Source organism: Natator depressus, chromosome 6 (genome assembly GCF_965152275.1).
Source record: "Natator depressus isolate rNatDep1 chromosome 6, rNatDep2.hap1, whole genome shotgun sequence".
Lineage (NCBI taxonomy): Eukaryota > Metazoa > Chordata > Testudines > Cheloniidae > Natator > Natator depressus.
The window spans coordinates 105281586-105306622 of NC_134239.1; the positions used below are offsets into that span (position 1 = coordinate 105281586).

Below are 25037 nucleotides of genomic sequence, written 5' to 3' on the forward strand. Positions count from 1 at the left end.
TATACAGTGGCCAAGCAGCCACTGGGAAAAGAAGAGGCCAGGCTCTCTGAGGAGACAAATGATATTTAGCACGGATATAACCCTTTACATTTATGTACTGCCATCAGCAAAGCCAGGCTCCCAGTCCCAGGCTCATCCACTGATCCATGCTACCTAGGTAGCACAAATGTGGGGGACAAGTCAGTAAGACACACTCAGTACCAAATTCTTTTCACCAAGATGGAGGATAAGAGGTGTCCATGAGAGAAAAATTGCCGCCCTGTTTTGTAATAAGTTAGGCCACGTGGGTTGGCTCTATTGCTCAATGCTGTACTTGCTGATAGTTCAGTCCAGGTCATGCAACGGCTGCTGAGCAGAGTCTACTACTTAAAGAGATAATAACTGATAAATCAAATCTTACACACTGTCGCTCATCTCATTTCACACAGTCTCACTCATTTCCCCTCCATCTCAGCCTCTCAACAGGTTTGATCTTGACAATCCCAACAAAATAATACTAAAGGCAAAAGGACCCTTTTCTCTATGCTCGCCCCTTCCCCAGTCCGCTAACATCTCTCTCAAAACCCTTTAGTGAATAGGGAGTCAAGGGTTATTTTGTATCTACGGGAAAAATTCCTGAGGGAGCAGGGCCTCTAGAAATTAACATCATTTATGCTGTAGAGACTAAAGTATAACAGACACTTCTGCAGGGAGCGTTTCCCTTTTGCCTTTGGAATCATGAGCTTGTACCAAATGGCAGTCATGGTGGAAACACATTTCCAGGACAAGAATCCTTAAACCCTCCACAAGGGCTTTATCTACCCACCTCCGACACGCTTTTCGCTCAGCAGGCAACTCAAGGCGAAACCTGCTTTGCCTACACAAAGACCAAGTCATGGTAATTAGTACTTAGCATTTTCATAGCACTTGACGGGCTCGATTCTCCACCCTGCCCGAGCTCTGTTCAGAGTGGAGAGGGTGGGGCCTGCAGGGAGATGGTTGTCACATATTAGAGCTGCTGAGGAACAGCACTAACATACTGGTGCAACAGCCAGCAGTGATCTTACACCAGTGGAGGGGTGGGCGTAGCTCTGCTCTACTCTGCCATGACTCTCCCCACCCCCAGCCTTCTCCCACCGCACCCTCGGTATGCCCCTGACCCCTGCCCTCTTTCCCATTACAGTGGGGAGTCAGCACCAGCTCCGCCACCTCAGCCTGCTTTCTGCCAGCAGAGAGTTCCCCTAGGCAGGGGTTATTCTTCGCTGGCCATTTATGGGCAGTTTAATCCACGTTACACCTCTCAAACAGTGCAAAATGTATTTATTAGACTAGAGAGTCTAACCCTATATGTTCAAAGCACGGTATGGGCATGGACTAATCATTTCTGTGAGAATAGTGGTTAAGTATCATTCCCCCTTTTTTTTTTACCATCTCATGTGCAAACTGAACCAGAAGAGGGCTGAGATGTGCCCAAGGCCTCGCAGTGATTTAGTGGAGGCAGGATTAGAACACAAAACAGCCTGGTGAGCAGGTCTTGTTGGGGAGCTGTGCCCAGAAACTTAAGAGGCTTGAGGATTCAGGAGGTTTAGGGTTCAAGTCCTTTACATTAGAGTAGTATTCTTCCTTCTGCGACAGAGTGTCAGCCCTGCTGTTTTTGGTTCCTGGACAATAGGAGATTACAAAATCAAAGTGTGAAAACAATAAGGCCCATTGAAGTTGTCACTGGTTGAGGGCCTTGACCCTATGCAAATATTCCAGATTCTTATTATCAGTGTACTCCTGGAAGAGGCACCAAGCTCCTTCCAGATAGTGGTGCCACACTTCAAAAGTGGTCTTAATTGCCAGAAGTACTTTGTCCAAAATTTTGTAATTTTGGTCCATGGGTGTGAGTTTCCTGGAGTATAGGGCACGTGAAAGTACAATTTTTGTGGACTGTGCCTTTGGGATAGCATTGCTCCAATTGTCAAGTTGGAAGCATCTGCTTTGATGCAAGCTTGTGTGGTGGCTGGGTGAAGCAATATGGGAGCAGTAGTTAATGAGTTTTAATTACTCAAAGGCCTGCTGCGCCTTGGAGACCAGAGGAAACTGGTGTTTTTTCAGAGCAGGGCAGTAAGAGGGGCGATCCACTCTGAGAACCTTGGGATGAACTGCTGACAGAAGTTTGTGAACCCCGGGAAAAGTTGTAGTTCATGAATGTTCCATGGTGCTGCCTACTTGAGGATTGCCTTTACCTTGCATGCGTCTATTTCAATACCAGCAGGGGACAGGATGAACCCCAGGAATTCTATGGAGGACTGATCAAAGGTGTGTTTTTCTAAGGTAGCGCAGAGGCCTCTTCATGATGGAATGGACATGCTTGGTGTGTTGTTTGGCATTGTCTGAAAAAATAAGTGTGTTATCCAGGTAAGCTACAACATATTGCTCCAGAATGTCCCTGAGTGTGTCATTAATAAAAGGTTGGAAAGTTGTGGGTGCATTAGTCAGGCTAATGGACATTGTGAGATACTCAGTATGACTATTATGACTTCTAAAGGCAGTCTTCTGTTCGTTCCCAGCTCTATTGTGTACTCGGATGTATGCCCCCAGAGGTCCAGCTTTGTGTATACCTGAGCAGTACCTACAGTCCATTAGCTTGGGGATTAGTGGCAATAGGTACCGGTATCTAATAGTGACCTGAATCAGTGCCCGATAGATGGTAGTCTCCAATTATGAGTAGACTGTTTTAAAAAAAAAATAAGGGTGAGGTGGACTTACAAATAAAGCCCTTGACTAAGTTCTGCTGAAAGTAGGGTGCACAGAGTGGCTAGTTTGGGTTCAGACATGGCATATATATACTCCAAGAAGAGCCTGTTTGGCTTGTTGAAAACAAGGCTTGTTCTCAAAGCAAGAGAAAAAACACTGCCAAGAGCCTGGTGGCTATGGTGCACAGTTAGGACATAGGAGACCCAGATTCAAGTCCTGCTCAAATGAGGCCAGTAGAAACATATGACTGGAAGAGGGAACTCCCGAGCCATCAAGTGTAGTCGCCTAATATATAACAGGGTTGCTTACAATAATCCTATTCAGAAATGTATCAAACTCCATCTTAAAACTAGTTAGGTTTTCTGTCCCCCTTCCCCCCCCCCCCCCCGCCCACTCCTACTGGAAGGCAGTTCCAGAACCTCACTCCTCTGATGGTTTAAAAACCCTCTTCTAATTTCCAGCCTGAATTTGTTCATGGCCAGTTTATGCCCATGGAGAAGGGGGCTAGCAGCTCTCCAGCTCACCCAGGGCTCTGCCTACAAAGCTCCTGACTGGGGGAGATGTCTGGTCCCACTGGTTCACTTGGTCACACTACTTCATCTAGAGGGAGGCACAGGAAGTTCTCCAAGCAACTAGGTGTATCCCTGGCTGGCTGCCATTGCTGACCCTGCCTACTTGTTTGACTCCTGAGCCCTGTCTTCTCTTGGTTCCTGCCTCCCAGACTATTCCTGCCCTCCCTATCCCAGATCCCCATCTGCCCCTGGTTCCTGCTTTCCTGCCTCACTCCAGGTCTCTGCTTTTGCCCCCCAGACCTGACTCTGACTCCCTGATTTGTCCCTTGGCTTGACTCCTGACTGTTTCCATCTCTGACTCCCAGCTCCAGTTCCCAACTCTAACCACTAGGCATGACCACCCATGCCCCCGTCCTTACAGCTTGTTCGGATCCTACCTACTCCTCAAGGGAGCCCAAAGGAGGATAGACCCCAATGGAGTTCCCTGTCCCACAAGGGGCATTCGCACTGCACAAGCAGGTGATCCAACTGCAGGCAGGCATTGCACGCTCAGAACACAGAGCTGGCTGCTGAGAATCAGGCACTGCAGGAGCAAGCCTATCAACTCCAAGTGCTGAACGCTGTGCTCCGGGCCCATCTAGCCATCCTGTCATCTGAGCTGGGACTTACTATTCCTCTGCCTAACTGCTTTGATGGAAGTCGCTCCAAATTCTGAGGCTTCATGAGGCTTGTTCTTCATTTGACAACAGATATACTCTTCTGACCAGGCCAAGATAGGCCAGGTAGTCAGCCCTGCTAACTGGGAAGGTGTTGAACTGGGCCTCCCCACTGTTGGAGGCTATCAGTCCAGTGCTGTCAAACTGGGATGCCTTTCAGCAGGGGATAGCAACCATCTTTGATGACCCCAACCACACCAGCTTCACTGAGGCTGCCCAGAAACTCCAACAGGATTGGTCACTACCACTTCCTATGCAGCTCACTTCTGCTGTCTCGTATCAGCCACCAAATGGAATGAGGTGGCCCAGTTATTTCAATTCCTATCGGGCTTGCAGGACAAGGTCCAGGATGAACTGGCGCTAGTTGAGACACCAGCAGGTCTGAATGCTTTTGTAGATCTTGTTATCCAGATCAACAATTGTATAAGCAAGCGATGGGAAGAAAGAAGAGGGGTGTCACAACCATTCCCCTGCTTTCAGATTCCACTCCATTAGCTGGCCCACCAGAAACTTGTCCGTGAAGAGAGAGAGAGTGCTCGTGATGCCTTACTCTGTGTTACTATGGTGGCGAGCTGGGCTATGCTATCTCCAGTTGCCCCATGAAGAGCCCAGCCCAAAGGAATCTAGCCCAGGCTTGGAGAATGGGGCTAGGCTGGGCATCATGATCGTGACCCCCAACCCCCCAAACTGAGGTTCTGACTGGAATGCGCACTAGTTCCCATTGACTGGTACTGCACTTACAAGCACCAGTTGAGTTATGAATCCTGGGGCATCCCCAACTACTCCCTCCACAGCAGGCCCTCACTCACTTGGGTGCAGCAGACAACTTTATAGGTGCAGAAGCAGCCCAGGCACTACAGATGCCACTGCAGTCCAAGCCTGTTCCAGACCTAGCAGAAACGATTGATGGGTCCCTCTTATCTCCTGGCCATGGAAACGGCTCCTCTCGAGGTAACTCTCCAAGGACAGCAAGAGACTCTACCGTTTAGTGCCATCCATTCCCTGTACTTCCCTCTGATTCTGTGTATCTCGTGACTGACCCTCTACAACCCCCTTATCTGCTGATGCGAACTAAAACTTGACTTTTTCTCAGAATTCTGCCAGCAGCACAGCTTGACCCCAGGAAAAGGGGAGTGGTTCCCCAGCAGTCAGAAGCAGGGGTAAGTGGCCAAGCAGAGCTTTCTGCTGATTCCAGTACTTGGCTTCCATCCAAATGCAGTGACTATAGTGATTTCTTTTTAAAATGCAGATGCCTTGCTCCCACACAGGGAATAGGGTTTCCCACTCAAGCTACAAGAATTCCATCCTGGACCTAAGAAATCTTCCTGAGGAAAGCTTCCTCTGAACCAATGCACTTCCACAAACGCTCCCATGTTTGATGAATCAGGATTTTCTGACGGTTTCATGATGTTTCATTAAAAAGTTATTGCTCAGTTCTAGTGCAGATTTCCCCTGAGTTGTCTTTCTATGGCTTGTGTCTCCATGGGTGCCAGGCTGCTTCCACTGTGCTTCGAGCCTTGTGCACCCTTGTAAATGGGGCAGGATTTTCCCTTAAATTTGGACGTCAGACTTTTGGAATATTCTTTATTTCCCTCGTGGGAAAAAATATGGCAGAACATGGGTGTAATATCACAGTTCTGAATCCCAGGCATGTGCACGCAGCAGTATGATCATTTAGTACTGATCTAGAACTTCCTTGGTGTGCATGGCACTCTGCAGAGAGAATAAACATGGCTGCCCTGAGGAGATTTCAGGCGAGGTGAGATATGACTGACCTGACTCATAAGGCAAGATACCAGACAGGCAGGGGAGAGAGGTTTATACAAAATAGGGTTGTGAAGCAGCTTGCTTTCTCAAGGTGCATGTCATGTTAGTTCCTTTACTGTTGCTTAATTGTTATTAATGATTAATAATGTAGATGGTATTTGGCACAGGCGGGTGGGTCATTGCAAGAGAGAATATAAGAAGTAGGTTTTGTGGCATGCTTGGAAGGAGGAATGGCAGGTTGGGTGGTGTAAAAGGATGGAGGAGGACGCTTCAGGGGTAAGGGCAGCATGGTACTTGCTTGAGGGAAAAATGGACCAGGGAGGCAAGAGGAAAAGCATGATTAGCGAAGTGTGGTCCCCCAAGCAGCGGGAGACAAGAGGTGGGCAGGGGCAGGGCTGTGTAAAACCTTGAAGGTGGGGATGAGGCGTTTCATTCTGATGCTGAAGATGTGAAGGCCATGAAGGCACCTGCGGGGGCAGGGGTGAGATGGTCAAGGCAGAGGGAGAAAGCACTGAGTTTGGAAGAGGCAGGTCAGGTTGATATTTATGGAGCAGCGTATGCTCCATTGTCACTAATGGCCTTGGTGTGCGTGAGAGGGGCAATCCCTTTCATGACCCTTTGAGAAGTTTCATGGAGGAAGAATGTCTCAGGGATTTTAAGGATGTTGCAGCAGCAGTGTCCCAAGGGCACTGTGATCTCGGGGGAAGTGGGCCACTGTTGTTGCTTCTAAGTAAGTATTAACTAAAACAGCTGATGGGCTTGATTCCCCAGGTCTGCCCAGGGAAAAGAGGGAGAGCCCGCCACCCCCATTCCCAAGCCAGATGGGGCAATAGGGTGACCAGATGTCCCAATTTTATAGGAACAGTCCCGATATGTCTTATATAGGCACCCTAAGACCCTCACCCTCATCCAGATTTTTCACACTTGCTAGGTGGTCACCCTAGGTGGCAAATCAGTGCAGTGAAACAGTTACGGTGCTGTCTGGATCTGTGTGTGCACCTCCTTCCAGAGGGAAAGGATCCTTGACCCAAGACGTACTCCTGCAAGATGGCACCTGGGAGTGCAACCTGCCCAGGGAAAGTGAAAGTGTCTTGCAATCTGCAGCATCAGCAGCAGGAGGGCAGCTGCCTCTGCCTCCTCTTCCAGTAATAAATCCATATCCCGTTGTGTCTGAGCTTGTGCCTGTGTCACCATTCCCGGGACTCCTCCTGCTAGTGTTCACCCACCAACGAAGCCATGAAGTCATGCAACTCTCACAAGCAGAGGAGCCATGAGTCTGTGCTGGAGGCCCTATATATCTATGAATGTCAGTCTCAGAACATTACAGACAATGAATGTACAGTTTTACTTAAAGGTGTCCTAAAGTTTCCAGCACCCCAAAACCACTTTCCCCTGTGTTTTGCATTTGTATAACCAACAAATGGATTCAAGTTTTGCAAGCTGCTATTCTTATGCCACTTACCTGTTGCTAAAAATAATGGCTGGAAATTAATTTTTGCTGAGTTTTCAAATTGATGAATGCAGCAAAATTAATTCAGAGCAGACAGTTTCAATTATATAGTGTCTGCATACATATAACAATATGATTGTATTTTATATAAGTATTAAAGTGAATACATTTAGCACCTAGAAATATTCCCAGCATCTCTTGACTTGTCAGTGGGAAATATGCACTGGATGCAACAATAAGTAATAAAAGGAACATTAAGACTGTGCCCTAAGCCAGGCTGGCTCCATGTGTGATTTCACTACTAGATGGTGGTGAGCCCCACATGGCTACAACTCATTCCTGCCTGATGGCAAAATGACTCTCACCACCCTAGCTGAGCTGTGCTGGTCATGCTTATCATATAGTTGATTCCAGCTCACAGGTGGAACGCTTGCTTGGGTGGATGAGCTGCACATTAGGGTAGAGTGTTTATGGGTGAGCCACACCCACTTCACCACATTCCTCCTTCTTTAGGTGCCCTTTTAAGTACAATATTCACTGAATTATTTTTTGCAATATTTATAAGATTTCTTTTTCTTCTCTGATTTCTAGGGGTATCCTTGTAAACAGATTTTTTACGGCTTAGTCATGCAAGGTGCTGATCTCTCGGGCTTTGATCCAGTGACCACTCTTAAGCACACGCTTAGGTTCAAGTACATGATTGGTTCTATTAACTGGGGCTAGATTGCTGAGCAGGATCAAACCGTTAATGAGCATAGTCAATAGTATCACCTGTTGAATTACTTGTGATGCTCCTAATTTATTTTGGGGTTCACATCTATTCTGATCTCCTGCTCAAATACTGCTCCAAATGCTTAAAAGTATCAACAATAAAACATTTGCAAAATTTTGGGGCTTCCTTGCAAATAATATTGTCAGTTAAATTATTTTTGTGCATTTGCCTTTTCTGCCAAATATTTTCACTACAAAACTAACCAAGCTTACAATATATAAACAATTTAATGAATGAGCGCACACGCGCACGCACACACACACACACCTGACTGTCTAGGGCAACATGATGTATATAGATATGTGCTTTGTTAAATTTACATGCACATACTCTCTTTTCTCTTACACTAAGGGATGTATGATACTTCCTGGGAATTGTACTTTTTGCCTTGTATTACAAAACTCTAGAAAGCCTTACTGTATCTCCAGCTGAGAACTATTTCATGCTCTAGCATAGCAAAGTGTCTGCAGACAGAGATAAGCTATGATTTCCCATTTTCGTCTACAAAATTAATGATCTAAAAGTACAATAAAACCATCATCTCATGTCACCAGTGGGGATACTGAAACATATTTAGCTTAAAAAAATAACAAATATTAATGAGAAAATATTGAAGTGAGTGAGGGGGGTTTTTTCCTATGGATTTTTTTCACTTGAAAATAGTTTTGAGAGAAAAGAGAATTGTCTGAAATTAAGTAGAAGGATTTGCAAAAATTAATTCTGTGAAGAAAGAGATGGCTAGTAGCCAGCAGCAATTTGAAGTTTGTATTTGCAACAAAACTGAAAGAGCTGGTTAAGGAAATCACTCTGACCCCATTTGTTCTGTTTCAGGATTACAGGATTACTGTCCAGTGAGATCCATTCGATAGCTACTTATGACACCGTTTCAAGCAATAATTTTCAGAGGTTTGTTCTGCCCTATCTTTCTGTTGAGGATACTTTTGTCTCTGCCCCTGTTTATCTCCAGTTGAGAAGTGTAACCTCTTCACAAAATTTTAACAATTCTTTTCTGATTTTTTGTAAAGCTAAGAACAAAACTGTATCTTCTTCCTGTTAATGAGTCTTGTTGAATAATTAGGGGTAGAATTTTACATCAACATGAGAGCAGGCAGCTCTTGGGAGGTAAACCAGTGACTTCCTCTCTGTTTTTGAAGCCTTTCTCAGACTCAGCATGCTCATAACTTCGCAATCAAAGATTAGTCTGAAGGACAAATGCATTAAACCTGCCACTGCGTAAAGTGGTGTTAACCCATTCCACAGCCTTTGCATTTTTGCCATGTGAAATTCTTGACTAGAAGCACCTTTTATACTGTATTAATGTAAAAGTTTCATTTGAAAGATGCCAGCTGTGGTCCTACCCCAGGTTTATTCATGTGGGACCTTTACTGGGTCAGCTTAATACTTGACTACTGCTTATTATCCCATCAGTCTTCAGGGACAACCCATGATCTAATTGCCCAGCATTTATGTTGCTTGGCAACTATAAATACAGAGTAATAATCCTTAAAGGGACAGTGTGGAATTTCATGCCCCTGCAGTGAAGTACACTTCATTTCCCAGAGCACCCTGTGTTTTTTAATTCAGTGAATAAAAATGTGTAATGAATAATTAATTATGTGCTTGGAGGCACAATAGCTGCCTACTTTTGAATATTCATCAGTGACATTATTAATTCACTAGAAATCCCACCGAGCGGTGGGAGAGGCTTTTAGACTAGCTGGAGGACTTACAGATAATACTCTGCAACAGGAAGAAACTTTTTTTAAGCAGACTTTTCTGTTAGAGAGTTTTTGAAGTTTAATTTATATCTTTTGAAAAATTGTTCAGAACTGGATATAATAGAGCACCACTGAACCACAGTTGACCATGATGGTAAATGCCTGTTACTGTATGATACTACTATATGAATCTTAGCAAAGCTGTCCTTCATCTAAGAAATCTGGTGTGTGTGTGTGTGTGTATGTGTGTATGGATAGAAGATACGCTTCAGGGAGGCTGATACTGCAGGGCTGCCTCTGTACAACTGAAAATTAAACAACCCAGGCACAAAATTCATTCATCTGCCCTTTAATCTGATGACCAGTGATTATGGGGGGGGGGGGAAGGGTATTTCACTTTTGTTTAAAAAAATAAAAAGTACTTGCCCTGGATGAGTGAGCAAATAGAATTTTGCAAGACTGCATAGGGGATTCTTTTACGACTGGATCTAGGTGTGAGTCTCTTTCGGAGATACTGAGCTTGGTTCTCAATGCTGTTACACCAGCTTTATGTTGTTTTTAGTCCTTTTAAGCCAGTGGACTTTCACCAGTGAAAACCGAGTGATGGAGTGGAGAATCAGGCCAATAAACTCTCTCCCAGGGGAAAAAAAAAATCTGAAATTGGTGATTTTTTTTAAACGTATTTCCTTCCCTGTATTTGATCTGAAATGCTCCATGCATTGTATCACTAGAGACTTTAACTGGAGAAATCTGATGCAGTACACTCACTTTTCAGGTCTAATGCATATGGCCAAATCCATTTACTTCAATGGAGTTGTGCCAGCGGAAAACTTGATCCCTAATTTGAATGCTGTGGATCTGATCCTGCACTACCTTCCCTCACACAAATACTCTATAGTAGAACTGGTATGGAATTTTCTACTGGAATTATTTTTTCAATGGAAAATGCAGTTTCTGCAAAATCTAAATTTTCCATGAGTACATGTACCCAGACTACAACGCCCATGAGGTAACGTGCCATCATGGCCAGCACAGTTTAATCTTGAACTGATACGAAACAAAATGTTTCACGTCAGTTCAATACACCAGAATATTTCTATTCAGGTCAAACCAATCCATAACAAAACCAAAATATTTTGTTTAATTTTTCCCAGTGGAATATCTAAACTTTCCTGCAGATTTTTGCTCAGCTCTAGTCCTTCGTCACATATTTGCAGAATCTAGATCATTGTATAGGGTAACATTTTCAAAAGCACCTACATCACTTAGGAGCCCAAGTCCCTTGGAAAGTCAATTGGACTTGGGCCCCCAAGTTGCTTAGGTGGTTTTGAAAGTGCTACCCATAATTGTGGGATTCTTAATGGGGAGAAGTCATTGGGCTTGATTCTAAAGTCCTTTCGAACAGCGGTGGCAGTGCAAACACGCCTTACAACAGGTGGCAATGTAACTTACACCTATAGTTTACAACCACTTTAAGATACCTTTATACTGCCAGAGTGGTGCAACGGGCCTTGCGTGTAAATAGGAAAGAGTCCCATCACTTTTATATCTTCAAAATCTTTTTCACATTTTCCTTTTCCTTCCCCTCTTCCTATGGCATGTGCCTGGCTGAGCATGCTCTGTCATGTGATTCAACAGCTTTCCCCCCCTCTTTTATGTCAACAGAGATCTTCAACAACAAAGGTTGCTGCTCCCCAGTCTAATCAAACTTGGTGCCTTCTCCATGGAGCACATTAGCCTCCTAAGTCATGTAAATGATAGTATTTACATTAGCTACTGTTATGTAAAAGTCACAGGCAGATTTCAGCTGCTTATTTGCTTGAAAATAAATCTATTTTTCTTTTTAAAGCACTAAGATTTTTACAGTAACAATTCTAGGTTAATGGATTGTTTCTCTGTAAAGTCATGATGTATACACGTTTAACAACAGTCGTAATACCATCCAGCTTGGATACAGGTTAAACAATAGTCATTTTGCTCCTGCAATTCAAACTTTCATTACAATTTGCCATGCAGTAGAGTTCTCAGGCAATGTAGTCATTTATTGCAATGATTTGCATTAAAGAGGGTGTCATTATATTACCTCTTAGCTTTGGTTGAGATTAGAAGTAATATCTACATTTATCTTTCACTCCTAGGAGTATAAAATTTGTGCTAATAATAACAATAATAAAGCTAGTTCCTAAAAGCAAGTGAACTCTACCCAGCCCTTTTTCCCCCTTTTTTTTCTTTCCCTCTACTCAAGTGGGGGAGTAGAAGGATCATGAATAATAAATATGGAGATAAGAGAACTGAAACTGGGAAATCAATTTACTGCAAAATATTTGCATATTTTATTAAAAGAAACTGTGCATAAACCCCACAACAGGGTGGAATGATTTATATTTTGATTTGATTTGTATACATTTTACCTCTGGGAGAACTGATGCAACTTAGTCATCCCTGCAGGGCTTTCTCTGGTAGGTTTTTTGTTGTTGTTGTTGTTTTGCTTCCAATATCTTAGAGAAGGGAGTAGTCAGTCCCTGATGGAAATTATGGAAATTACGGAGACAGTTCCATGATGTATGACATTTCTGGATTCTCACACATTGGATGATCCAGGAGATTATCAGTTCCTTCTTGGATGAGTCTGGGTATGGACACACCCATGAATGGGTTTCCCTAAAACTATAGCTGTAGTCATAAGGCCTCCAATTCTCACTTCAAAACAAAGCTGCCTGAGCTCATTTGGGCAATATCTATAAAGTCTGCATTTATAAATGGAAATAGTTATCATATGATGCACTTGTTACATTACAGTGAGAAAAATCAGCTTCATAGATCTACTGATTTATCTATTGCTAGTGTACCCGTCCTCATAGTGTCTAGGTGCTAAATAAGAGAGAGATGATAGAACCCCATTTATCCAAGCCTCCATTATCCAGCTGTCTGTATTAACCGAACAACCAGCACAACTTAAAATGAGTTTCTGCTTTTTTAAAAACTGGTACTCTTTACTAGAAGTAACAGTTCATGTATGCTGTAAATAAAAAAAGGGGGTATGTTTCAATGCTTATCATTTTTGGAATTTTTAAAAATTGTACTGTTTGTGATGTTATGTGTAAACAAGCTAGAGATGGTGCCTTGTGTAACATTAAACAGACTTTGTAGACGATCTCTATAATGTTCAGAGGTAAAGAGTGTAAAAATGATTAATACAACTTGTTAAAAACTCATGTCAGTTTTCCTGTTGTTGAATGAACAAAACATTGTTTGCAAGAACTAATGTTTTGTATATTCTGTTAAGTAGATAAGAAGGGAGGCATATTTTAATGCTTTTCTGGCAGGGGTCAGCTAGTTTAAAGGCAACTCTGCCGCTTAAAATAATAGATGGAAAGCTCTTTGCCCATTTTCCTGTTTATCTGAATTTTTGATTATCCTATCTGGCCCTGGCCTCGGTCCCGATTAGATCAGCTAAACAGGGTTCTACTGTACTTTAAATAAATGATAAAAATACAATAAATGTTTTAAATCAAGATTGGATGTCCTGCTAAAAGATATGCCATATCAGAAATTACGGACTTGATGCAGAAATTAATGGTTGAGGTTCTATGGCCAGTGTCATGCGGGAGATCAGCTGAGATGATCATAATGGTCCCTTCTGGCCTTAACATCTATAAAGTGATGAATGATGAAGAATTTAAGTGACTTTTATATATTAACCAAATGTTACAGTTCAAATAACGATGCTGCCAGAACGAATCCCGTTTTTCTAATATGAGAGAATTGTCTGATACATAGTATACACCTCTGACTGAATAGCTAAAGATCTGTTTGGTTGGATGGATGGCTACTTAGCCACTAAGCTCTTGATAGTCTCTAACAATCTAAATATCAGCTAAGCATGGAAATCCTACCTTTTAGCTGTCTTTCCAACAATAAAACTGGTGGTCTGACATAAAAATATAAATATAACCATATAAATTCCTCATCAATCATCGATTTATAGATGTTCTGGACAGAAGGGACCATTATGATAATCTCAGCTGACCTCCTGCATGACACAGGCCATAGAACCTCAACTATTAATTTCTGCAACAAGCCTGTATGCTGCATTTAGGGAAGCTGTGGAATTTTTTCAAAATTTCAAGCTTTTGACAAGACACAAATTCTCCCATAAAACTTTGTGTGATGTTTGTTTATTTATTGCCATTTTCCAGCCATCTCTTGTGTTTAGTAGTTTCAAAAACTAACTTCAACTCACGTAGGCCCAGGTCCTCAAACATATTTAGGCTTCTAACTTCCCTGAAATCACAACACTGCATACTCAGATCCATGGAAATTAAGAGCCTAAATACCTTGATGACCTGGGCCATAGCCAAATTCAATCCTGCTGTAACTCCACTGAGGTGTATGGAGTCAGTAAGGTTACATCACAAAATGAATAATCCTATGCAGAAACATAAAGTGGTGAGAGACCCATGGAGGACGCTGATGGAAGTTTCTCATTGCCTGCAGATGCCTGATTAGTTGCGGTTACAAATTAGTTTTTGTTTTGTTTGCTGCACTCTTGAGAAGTGATGTGCTCATTATCAAATACAGAAATTTGCCATGTCATGCACCTCTAGTCATGGGATGCACCAGGAGAGAAAATTACAAATAGCTCAGTAATTAAACCTGGCTATATATTTGCTTATAACAGCTCAATTCAAATGGCTCTTGAAGATAATTTGTGCTGAGGTAGGTTTTGTCCGTGAATATTTTTGCAAGCAGGCCCAGACTTGGTGGAGAAAGATGGGTGCTTTAGAATCTATAGGATGCTATAACCAACATCATCATTGTACGTTAGAGGGCAAATTTTAAATATATTTACTTAATCATTTTCCTTGATCCCTTCACATTTTATAAAATCATCATGTTTTGAAAGGACCTCTTAAGGGTCATCTAATACATCCCCCTGCCTTGTGGCAGAACTGGTTTCATTTTTTCCCAATTGTCACTGATCTAGCCATCCATAACCTAAACAGCTAATTGTTCCATTGCCTAGATGTCTTTACAGTCTTCAGATCTTTCTGTCTTCTTAACTTCACTTTTCCGTACTGCATCTTAAGCCCGTGTATTGATGGTAACAGCGTGACAGTTTCTAAGATCCTGGGAAGGAGAGAAGAACTCCTTTTTTGAGTCACTCAAACCTAAGGATCTAGAATCCTGCAATAAATGTATAGTAATTACTGCAGACTCATAGTGGAAGTGGGATCCTGTTATTTCCAATCACAACATACAGGGGGTTGGACTGTCTGTATGGGAAAAAGGGAGCTAGGTCCTGGGATAGAGAAATTCCGAGGAACAGCCAAGCTTGGGACGACACTTGATCTTGAGCAAGACTTTTGTTTTGTTTTTAGAGTTACTAGTGTAATCCCTGTGGCCTAAAGCCGTAGGGCATGTCTACGCTGTGGCTGGCCAATGCCAGCTGTCTCAGACTCATGGGGCTCGGGTTAAGGGGCTGTTTAATTGTGGTGTAGACGTTCGGTTTCGGGCTGCAGCCAGATCTCTTGGACCCTCCCAGCTCTCTGGATTCTAGATCCCAGGCACCTGCCCAAACATCTACACCGCAGTTAAACAGCCCCTTAGCCCGTGTCAGGTGGCACGGGCCAACTGCGGGTTATTAATTGCAGTGTAGACATACCCTTGGAGAGCAGGATGCTCACTACTGTCATCTGTTGGTGAAATGGGAGAAGAGCGGTCTCGAGCTGCTTAAGAACTGCAGATGGGCAGAGCTACACTGGTGAGGGAGTTCTCTGCTGGCATCTGTTGGAAAGCCAGGGGAGTTGACTGACTGGGCCAGGGCTTATTTACATTTCAGTTTTGTGGCAGTTTGGGGACATTTTGGTTAAAGTTCAGTTAAGTTTTGGGGGGCAGTAAGATTGCACTTGACCTTGCTGGGAAAGAGAAGACACTGACCCTGAACGGCCTGGGGTCTCCCTGCTGTCTGGCACTGTTGGGTACAGAAGCCTGGGTGGTGGGTGGGTAGTGCATGGAGAAAAGTTTCGGTCTGCTTCTGAAAGTGCTTTGCTGGTGGTATGGACTCTGTCCAAAGTTGTAAATACCATGGATCCTTTCCTCAGCACTGAGCCTGGTGACCAGGGGACAGTGCAGAGTGAGGGCAGCTTCCAGGAAGCAGCAGCTGCATGGTGGGAATTGATGGTGTTAGAACAGCAGTTTCTCTGAGGCAGCAGACAGCTCAGAGTGGTGGTGACAGCACCTTTGAGGGGCTGGACGGCGCAGAGTGGCAGCAGAACCACAGCCAGATCGTTCCCAAAGGATGTCGGTATGGGCTTGCTACCCATCAGTTAAAGCTGAAATCACTCCACCTGGCATAGGTAGTAGAGTTCCCCAGAGCAGCCCAGGCAGCAGTGACCTGCTAGGATCTTTGGACTTCTCCAACCCAGGAGAGCTAGCCATGAGTAGGGAGCTGGGAAGTGGCCAGAACCCACCAGCCCCTCGCAATGGCCAAAGGAGGACTGAGGTTGGGCCTACTGTTAAGACACCCTGGGGAGAGGGGAAGTCTTACATCACAGAATTTGTTAATTGCTGGTTTTCCCAAATTAATTCTGGTGTCTTCCTTCCCCTCCTCCCTATCTCTTCCCCCCTCCCCCCTTCACAATAAAATTTTCTTTCTTGTAACCCCTGAACTCATTGTTTGCAAATGAGGAAGAGTTGCTCATCGGGGCACCCAGGGTCACGTATCTAGTTTCCCAGGTTTCCGGGTGGGGACTTGAACTGGTGTTAGATAAGTGTGTTTAAGGAAACTCATAGAAAATTGAACCTGGTCCTTTTTGCCGCCAACAACACTTGGCAGAAGGGTTATAGACCCTAGGGGAAGAGTGAGTTTGGATTATATATGGGGTTTGTGTGTGTGTGTGTGTGTGTGTACATCTGTTCAAACAAGGTTCTGTCTGTTTACACCCCATTGTCTTGTTGTTGTTGTTGTTGTTGTTTGTTGTATCTTCGTCAATTAATGAAAATAAGGGGTCTTTTTAATATCCCTTTATGAAGTCCTAGACTGTAACCATGTCATCTGTCCATCATCTTTTCCACAGGCTAAACAATGCCCATTTCCCTAAACTTCCATCAGAGACCTACTTTTCAAATCTTGAACCACTTTTTTGGGTTTTTTTCTGTGCTTTCTTCAGTTTGTTTCTGTCTTTTATAAAGTACAGGGGCCAAGTCTGAAAGCAGCCCTGTACTCCTATTGAATCCTGAAACTGTTTCCCACTTGGGCCTAACTGTTGCCAAGTAAGGTGTATAAATACCCTACTTGATTTACATGTTGTAATTCTTGTTAATGCACTGGTTAAAATGAGTAAAGCTTCTCATGATAATAAGAAAAGGAGGACTTGTGGTACCTTAGAGACTAACAAATTTATTTGAGCATAAGCTTTCGTGAGCTACAGCTCACTTCATTGGAAGCATCACTCACGAAAGCTTATGCTCAAATAAATTTGTTAGTCTCTAAGGTGCCACAAGTCCTCCTTTTCTTTTTGCGGATACAGACTAACACGGCTGCTACTCTGAAACCTGTCATGATAATAACTTCTCCCTGAAAGAAAAGGAGTACTTGTGGCACCTTAGAGACTTCATCCGATGAAGTGAGCTGTAGCTCACGAAAGCTTATACTCAAATAAATTGGTTAGTCTCTAAGGTGCCACAAGTCCTCCTCTTCTTTTTGCGAATACAGACTAACACGGCTGTTACTCTGAAACTTCTCCCTGGTCTACCAGGCATTATAACTCCTAGTTCTCTTTCAAGTGATTGTGCACAGATACCTTCAACTGTAGGTACATATGCAGAGAGTGCACTGGAGTCAGAAACTTTCACCAGCAGGCAGCACCACTGGGTGGTGCACATTCCCTGCGCTCCTTGTATGCTGAACTGAGGGCATAAAAGGGGAGTGGCTCCCACCTCCCTCTCAGTTCTGTCTCATCACTTGTGAGAGTTGGAGGGGCCACTCCATAGTTGTTTAGCTTCAGTACACCAGCCTCCATAAAGAGTTCTTCTTACTCTATAAGAACAGCCATACTGGGTCAGACCAAAAGTCCATCTAGCACAGCATCCTGTCTTCTGACAGTGGCCAATGCCAGGTGCCCCAGAGGGAATGAAAAGAACATGCAATCATCAAGTGATCCATGCCCTGTCACCCATTCCTAGGTCCTGACAAACAGAGGCTAGGGACCCTGCCCATCCTGGCTAATAGCCATTGACCAACCTATCCTCCATGAATTTATCTAGTTCTTTTTTGAACCCCGTTATAGTCTTGGTCTTCACAACATCCTCTGGCAAAGAGTTCCACAGGTTGACTGTGCATTGTGTGAAGAAATACTTCCTTTTGTTTGTTTTAAACCTGCTGTCTATTAATTTCTTTTGGTGACCCCTAGTTCTTTGTTCTAGTTCTAGTATATAATTTAGTTAGTTAGTACAAGAACTGGTGGATGTAACCTGAAAACTCCACAGGGTTCAGGCAGTGTGCAATGTGTAGGGAGATGATCCCTTTCATGGATAGGCACAAAAGCTGCTTAACTTGTCTAGTTAAGTGTTCGATTTGTAGCTCCTTCCTTACTGGAACAAACAAGAAATGTAGGGATTTCCACCTCAAAGGCCGCATTATGGAGGAGGTGATGCATCCTTCAGAACCGGACCCTGACCATAAGAGGACAGACACTTAATTCACAAGGAGTGCCCCCTTGGAATCCCTGGCTTTCAAGCCTAAATCTGAAGAGAGAAACCATTCCTCCTCATCCCCAGCAGCCTTCTCAAAGTGCTCTAAACTAGCCATGTCTGAGTCTCACAAATGATCAAGTCCCACTCTTCATCACACAGGCTTCCAGTGAGTCCTCCTGTGCCAAGGACTGCTTGCAGGCACTATAGACTCCAGTTCCTCTGGACCATTAAGACCAGTGTCTTCACCATTACTGGGTCCTTTCTCCGCAGCACCATCAGTGCTGGCACCATTGGCACTGTCAGTACTATTGGCTCAGTTAAATGAAAACTTAACTCGTTAGGTATCTTCTATTCCACAGGCCTTCCTTGCAGTGAAGGACCTCTTGCATTTGCCAGTACCAGACTTTCCTTTGTTGCACCATCCAGCACCAATGGTGTCAGTCTCAACACCACTGGTGCCAACAGTGATATTTACCATTATGATGGCTCCATCAGTAGCAACTTAGCTATTGGTGTTTTGGCTCCCTGAACCACTACTGCTAACTCCCTTGAACACTTCCTCTATATCCGTGCCAAAAGGGAAGCACTGGGTTTCTCCAACATTGAGACCTCCACAAACACCAGCTGGGACTGTTTTCAATTTACCCAGGAGAGTTACTTCTCCTTTTTGGACTTGAACTATGAATGACTAATATCCCCTCTGAGGTCTTTTAGATCACGTTATAGACCTTGTTCTAGAGGTACTAAATCTAAAATCCCTGACTGGCACTCTTACAAGGATGCCCCATATGGTCCCTATCACCGTGGGCAGTTCAAAGAGTGGAATACCCCCTCTGGCCTTACTGTGCACTTTGGACTACTCTAAGAGGTCTAGTCCTCCACTGGAGTCCCAGTCTAGAAGGACATTGCCTTCACCCATATCAGGGACCTCTAGAGAATCCCCTTCTACCATCCATCAGCTTTCTCCTTTGTTGGAACCTACACAAGAAGGGGAGATAACTGAGGAACCGCTTGATATTTCTCCCCCCCCCCTCATCTTCCCTGGACAAGGCTGCCAATCTCCGGAGAAGGAAGATTTTAAAGTGTTCCAGGACCTTATGAGAAGGGTGGCCACATTTCTGGGAGTGCAGACAGAGCTTGTACAGGATACCCACACAAGCTCCTAGATACCTTACGGGCTCCTGCCCCAGGAAGGGTCACCCTTCCCGTTAATGAAGCCTTGCTGCAACCAGCCAAAACCCTCTGGCAGACACAAGGTCTGTGTCACCCACTGCCAAACAGGTGGACGGACACTATCGGGTTCATCAGCAAGACTCTGATGATTTGTTTGCCCACCCGACTCTAGACTCTCTTGTGGTTATGGCCTCTCCTAAACACAAGGAGTTTAAAAGACTGGACCTATATAGCATGAAGGCCTAGACCACTGCCAGCCTTCAGATTAGAATGTCAAATTACCAGACACTGTTGTGTAAATACACCTTTATTTATTGGTCAGCAATTTCAAATTTGCAGACAAATTGCCTGAGGAATACAGAGAACAGTACTTGGCCATAGTTTCTGAAGGACACCTCACTGCCCAAACCTTGCTTCAAGTGGCCATCGACATTGCTGACATGGCTTGATGCTCCATAGCTACAGCCATCTCGATGAGGCACTCCTGTTTGTTGCAAGCCTTTGCATCCCAAGGGAGCTGCAAAATTCCATTGAAGAGTTACCCTTCAAAGGGTCCAAATTGTTTCCCCAGAAAATGGATGATACCATGCATACCTTAAAAGATTTCTGAGCAACTCTCCATTCACTCTGGGTTTACACCCCAGTAACAAAGAGGAAACAGTTTAAACCTTAGCTGTATTAAAGACCCTCTTGTCAGCAGAGATCTCAGGACAACTTCAAAAGAAAGACTAAGCCTCCTTGACATCACCTATTGGCATCATCTACAACAGGCCCTTCTCACCAGATTGCTGCAGCTTTGAAGCAGTTTTGATTGCTCCTCCTCATCAATTATTGGGAGTGAACTACATCCATCCTGATTATATTGGCCCTGTCAACACTGGTTTTCCACTTGTGAGGTAACTCCCTTCTCTTCATGTGTCAGTATAATAATGCCTGCAACTGGAATTTTCACTCCATGCATCTGAAGAAGTGGGTTTTTTACTCACGAAAGCTTATGCCCAAATAAATCCGTTAGTCTTTAAGGTGCCACCGGACTCCTTGTTGTTTTTGTGGATACAGACTAACATGGCTTACCCCTCTGATACTTGACACCATCAGGGACAGAACACCAACCATATGTCACCTCCCTTTGGACTGCGCCTGTCTTTTTTTTTACAGTGCTTGGAAACTGATCATGTAGGACAAGTGGGTGCTCAGCACCGTAAAGGAGGGATACGTCATCCAGTTCAAGTCCCTTGCCCAACCCACTCCCCTTGTCCTTTTCATGGACTCATCTCTCATGACTGTATTGGTTCAGGAAATGCAGTTTCTTGTGGAGTTGGGAGTGAACATCTGCAAGGGGTTCCCTTTTTGGCTACTGGTACCAACTATGAGTCTGGTACCAGACATTCACCAAAGGCTGGGTGGCCCATCTCAGTCAACTCCAGGTGCAAGCTCTTGGGTCACTTCAGCTGGTGTTGCTCCACATAAATTAGTTGGAGCTCTGAGCTATTCTTCAAGCCTGCAAGAAATTTATGTCCACTGTTTGGAACCAACTGGTTCAAGTTCCCAGAGACAATACCACTGCCTTGTTTTAACTGAACAAGCAGGGAGATGCAAGGTTGTCTCAGCTGTACCAAGAAGTCATCCACCTGAGGAATCTCTGAATAAGAAACAAGGTCTCACTGAAAGCCTTTCACCCTCCAGGGGTAGGGAACACCATTGCAGATCCCCTCAGCAGGGACTTTATAGACAAGCATGATTGATTAAACAGAAAGGACAATCTCCTTCAGATCTTCCAACAGTAAGGGTATTTGCAACAAACTTCAACAAATGCAGGAGATTTTGCTCGATGGTGGGCTACAGCCCAGGTTCCATGACAGATGCCTCTCTTCTTCCCTGGTCCAATCATCCGCTCTGTGCTTTCCTTCCAGTTCCTCTCATTCTGAGGGTACTCAGGAAACTGAAAAGAGACGAGGCAACATTAAGCCTCACAGTACCATCTTGTCAAAGAAAGTATTGGTTCATGGACTTACCTCAACTCTCCATCCAGCCCCTTATAACTTTGCATCCACTCAAGGATCTCCTGGCTCAAAACCTGGGCAAGTATCTATATCCCTACTTCCAGTCTCTCCAACTCACCGCATGGATGATTTGTGTCTGAATACTCCCAAGAGATTATACTCCAGGGAGGTCTAAGCCATCTTGGTGAGCAGCAGAAAGGACTCCACTAAGGCCACATACATCATATAATGGATGAGGTTTTCAACCTGGGTGCAATCTCACCAGTTACTGCCTAATCACACAGGGATTACACAAATACTGGATTACCAATTAAGAGTCCACTTGGCTTCTATCTCTGTAGTTTACCCACCGCTGAATGGCTTTTCTATCTTTTCTCACCCTTTGGTTTCTATATTTCTAAAGGGTCTACTCAACATCTGCTCTCCTAGTCCACTACCTTGATGGGATCTCAATTTAGTCCTATCTAGGTAAATGGGTTTCTCCTTTGAACCTCTGGCAACAACTGCGCTACCACTACTGCCTATCAAAACAGCATTTTCGCTTGCAATCATCTCTTCAAGGAGATTTTCAGAACTTCAGGGTCTCCTAGCTGACCCTGCTTTTATAGTCTTCCATCGAGACAAAGTTTCTCTTAGGCCACTCTCTAAATTTATTCCCATGGTAGTATCTGTTTTCCATCTCAATGAAGCCATCCACCTTCCAGTATTATTCCCAAAACCCCACACTTCCAAAGCTGAACAAAGACTCCACAGTCTTTTACCTGGCATTCTACCTGGACCCCACAAAGTCATTCAGAACCTCCCCCAGGCTCTTTGTGGCCTATGCCAAGAAAGTTAAAGGTCAAACAGTTACCACTTAATGCATCTCAAATTGGATTTCGGACTGCATTAAACTTTGCTATGAACTTGCTAAAGTCTCTCCTTCACCAAGGATAACTGCCCACTTTATTAGGGCTCAGTCCACTTCATCAGCCTTACTGAGCAATAGTAATATACTAGATAGTTGCAAGGCAGCAACATGGTCATCTATTCAGACCTTCTCCAGGCACTATTACTAAGCTTTATGAGACGACACCAACTTTGGCAAGTCAGAGTTGCAATCCCTTTTCAAATAATCTGGAGTCCCATTACTTGTAAGAGAACTGCTGGTGAGTCACCTACAGTGGAAAGTATAAGTGGGCAATCACTCAAAGGAGAAAAGATGGTTACTTACCTGCACAATAATTGTAGTTCTTCAAGATGTCGTGCACATATACATTCCACAAACCTCCCACTTTCCCCGTTACTTTAGACATTAGATAGACTGTGGTGCAAAGGAATGGAGAAGGAGACAGCAACTATGCCCATGTTATGCGCTTAGCTTGGCGCACGAGGAGAGCAGGGGCGTGTGTGGCTTAGTGGTACTGCTGGCAAAAGTCTCTGACTCGACTGCATTGGACATATATACACCTACAGTGGAATGTGTATGTTCACAACACATCTCAAAGAACCACAGTTACTGTACAGGTAAGTAACCACTTTATTCTCCTCTGTGGAACTACTGCATAGACAGTCTGTAACTGTGCATTAGGTAAGTTCTTTCCTAAGTGAACCACTTCATATTATCTTTATTGACTCTAATTTTATTGATTTAAGCTTCTTTATCTAATTTATGAAGATCATACATTTGCCATCGGTACCTTATTTTGTGGAAATACAAAGAATAAGCAGGGAATATCAAAGACTAGAGCCTCTCTAAATACTTCAGGCTAAATCCTGAGAGCTGCTGAGCACCCACAACTTTCACTGACATCAAGCAATTATTCAGCAACAACTCAGGGTTTGCCCCACAGTATTCTTGGCCTTACTAGATCTTTTGCCTGAATTTTATGGGTTGAATTCTCTTCTCATATACCCTGGGGCAACTCCATTGACTTCATATGATTGCATTGTACATACATGATAATCCATTACTTCTTACATATACAGACACTATATATAGTATCAGTATATATACTGATACTATTTCATAGGAATGAAATCAGTGTGGTTCCACTTGTGTGACTAAGAGTAGAATTTGGCCTGAGATTTCAGATCATTAGCTCAAACCTGGGGTAAATCATCAACCAGCAAATTTTCAAAGGAAAGTCAATCAGATCTCCACACTGGCACCTGTAATTTTACAGGTAAAGTAGTGCCAACTCCAAGTGTTGACGAACCATGAGCCAAGCCCCCAGAATTGATGAGATTGATTTAAAAATGAGATTTAAAAAAAAAAACACATGTATTTTGGATTCTTTTCATTTGCCTTCTGATTTTGAGTCTTTAGCAATTTCACAGTTTCAACCTTTTCTTCAGAACCTAGAAACTTCCTTTAAAAAAAAGAGATTTTCTTGTTGTCACATGACTCCAGGAGCTGGCGCTTTGATAAAAACAACAAATATCATGTGACTCATGATAAAATGGGTGATGGAACACTGCAGGTGTGTCTAAGGTGCCACAAGTACTCCTTTTCTTTTTAACCAGAGTAGTACTTGCTTCATGTTATGCTGAAAGTTATATGACAAGACCATCTTTACTTGATCTATGTCAACTGTTTCTGCTCCTGGCTCAATCCAGAAAGTAGAGGGGGGAGACACAAAAAAAGTTCTTGTTTGGGTTTGGTTCATTTGGGTGTACTTGGGGGTGGGAAGAAGCTCCTTAAGTCCTATTCCCTCTGTCTTCAGCACAACATAGGATGGGGAGGGTTATATTTTAAAAAGTGCCTAATCCTCAGTGACTTAGGGTCCCAAGTCCCATTTTCAAAAGTGACTTAGGAGCTCAGGAACAGAGCTAGTCAAAACTCAGAATTTATGTTTTGTGGGAAATTTCAACATTCCAAACTTGGTTTTCATTTCGAATTGGGATTATGCACTATTGCACTACTAGTGTTGTTATAAAATAATGTAAAAATAATAAAAACAATATAACAAGGAAAACCAATGCATAAAAGAAAACTTGAAAAGAAAATTCAATGTTTTCTCAAATGAAAATTTTCCTAAATGGGGGAAAAAAATCATTAAAAAATATTCTTCCACGGGAATTTTTGTCAAAATAGACATTCCGTGAACAGTTTCAATTTCAACAAAAATGGCATTTTTCATTTAGGAAAAGAAAAGTTTTGTTAAACATTTCCAAACAGCACTACTCAGGAGCCCGAGTCTCATTGAAAGTCAATCTTTTGTGACAATGGCAGATGATGCGTAATTTTTTTACCTTGCATATATGATTGTGTGAGACCCTACCAAGGACAGTGTGGATGTTACTTTCTGTTCTAAAGAATGCAAGAATAAGGAAGAATCCTGCTCAGTTAAGCAAGTAGCTGTACCTCCACTTCATACTAGTAGTGGAATAATTTTAAATGGATTTTAACAGCAGGTTGGTGAAGTTCATGCCACATATACCTATATAACTGGAGATCGAACAGAATTCCTAATGCAAGCGCTGAAACAGACAAATCCCTTTATCCAGGGAGCAGACGTTCATAAGT

The 25037-nt window shown here is 43.4% G+C and overlaps 2 long non-coding RNA genes across 2 annotated transcripts in view; one reads left to right on the top strand and one right to left on the bottom strand.

Moving 5' to 3' along the window:
• LOC141989473 (uncharacterized) overlaps positions 1 to 25037 on the top strand; it is a 48758-nt gene that overhangs the window by 11560 nt on the left and 12161 nt on the right. The gene's annotated exons all lie outside the window — the stretch shown is intronic.
• Positions 21309 to 25037, bottom strand: part of LOC141989472 (uncharacterized) — a 90199-nt gene continuing 86470 nt past the window's right edge. The window contains exon 3 of the long non-coding RNA XR_012639987.1: positions 21309 to 21468. This is a non-coding gene — a long non-coding RNA (uncharacterized LOC141989472). The remainder of the gene's footprint in view (positions 21469 to 25037) is intronic.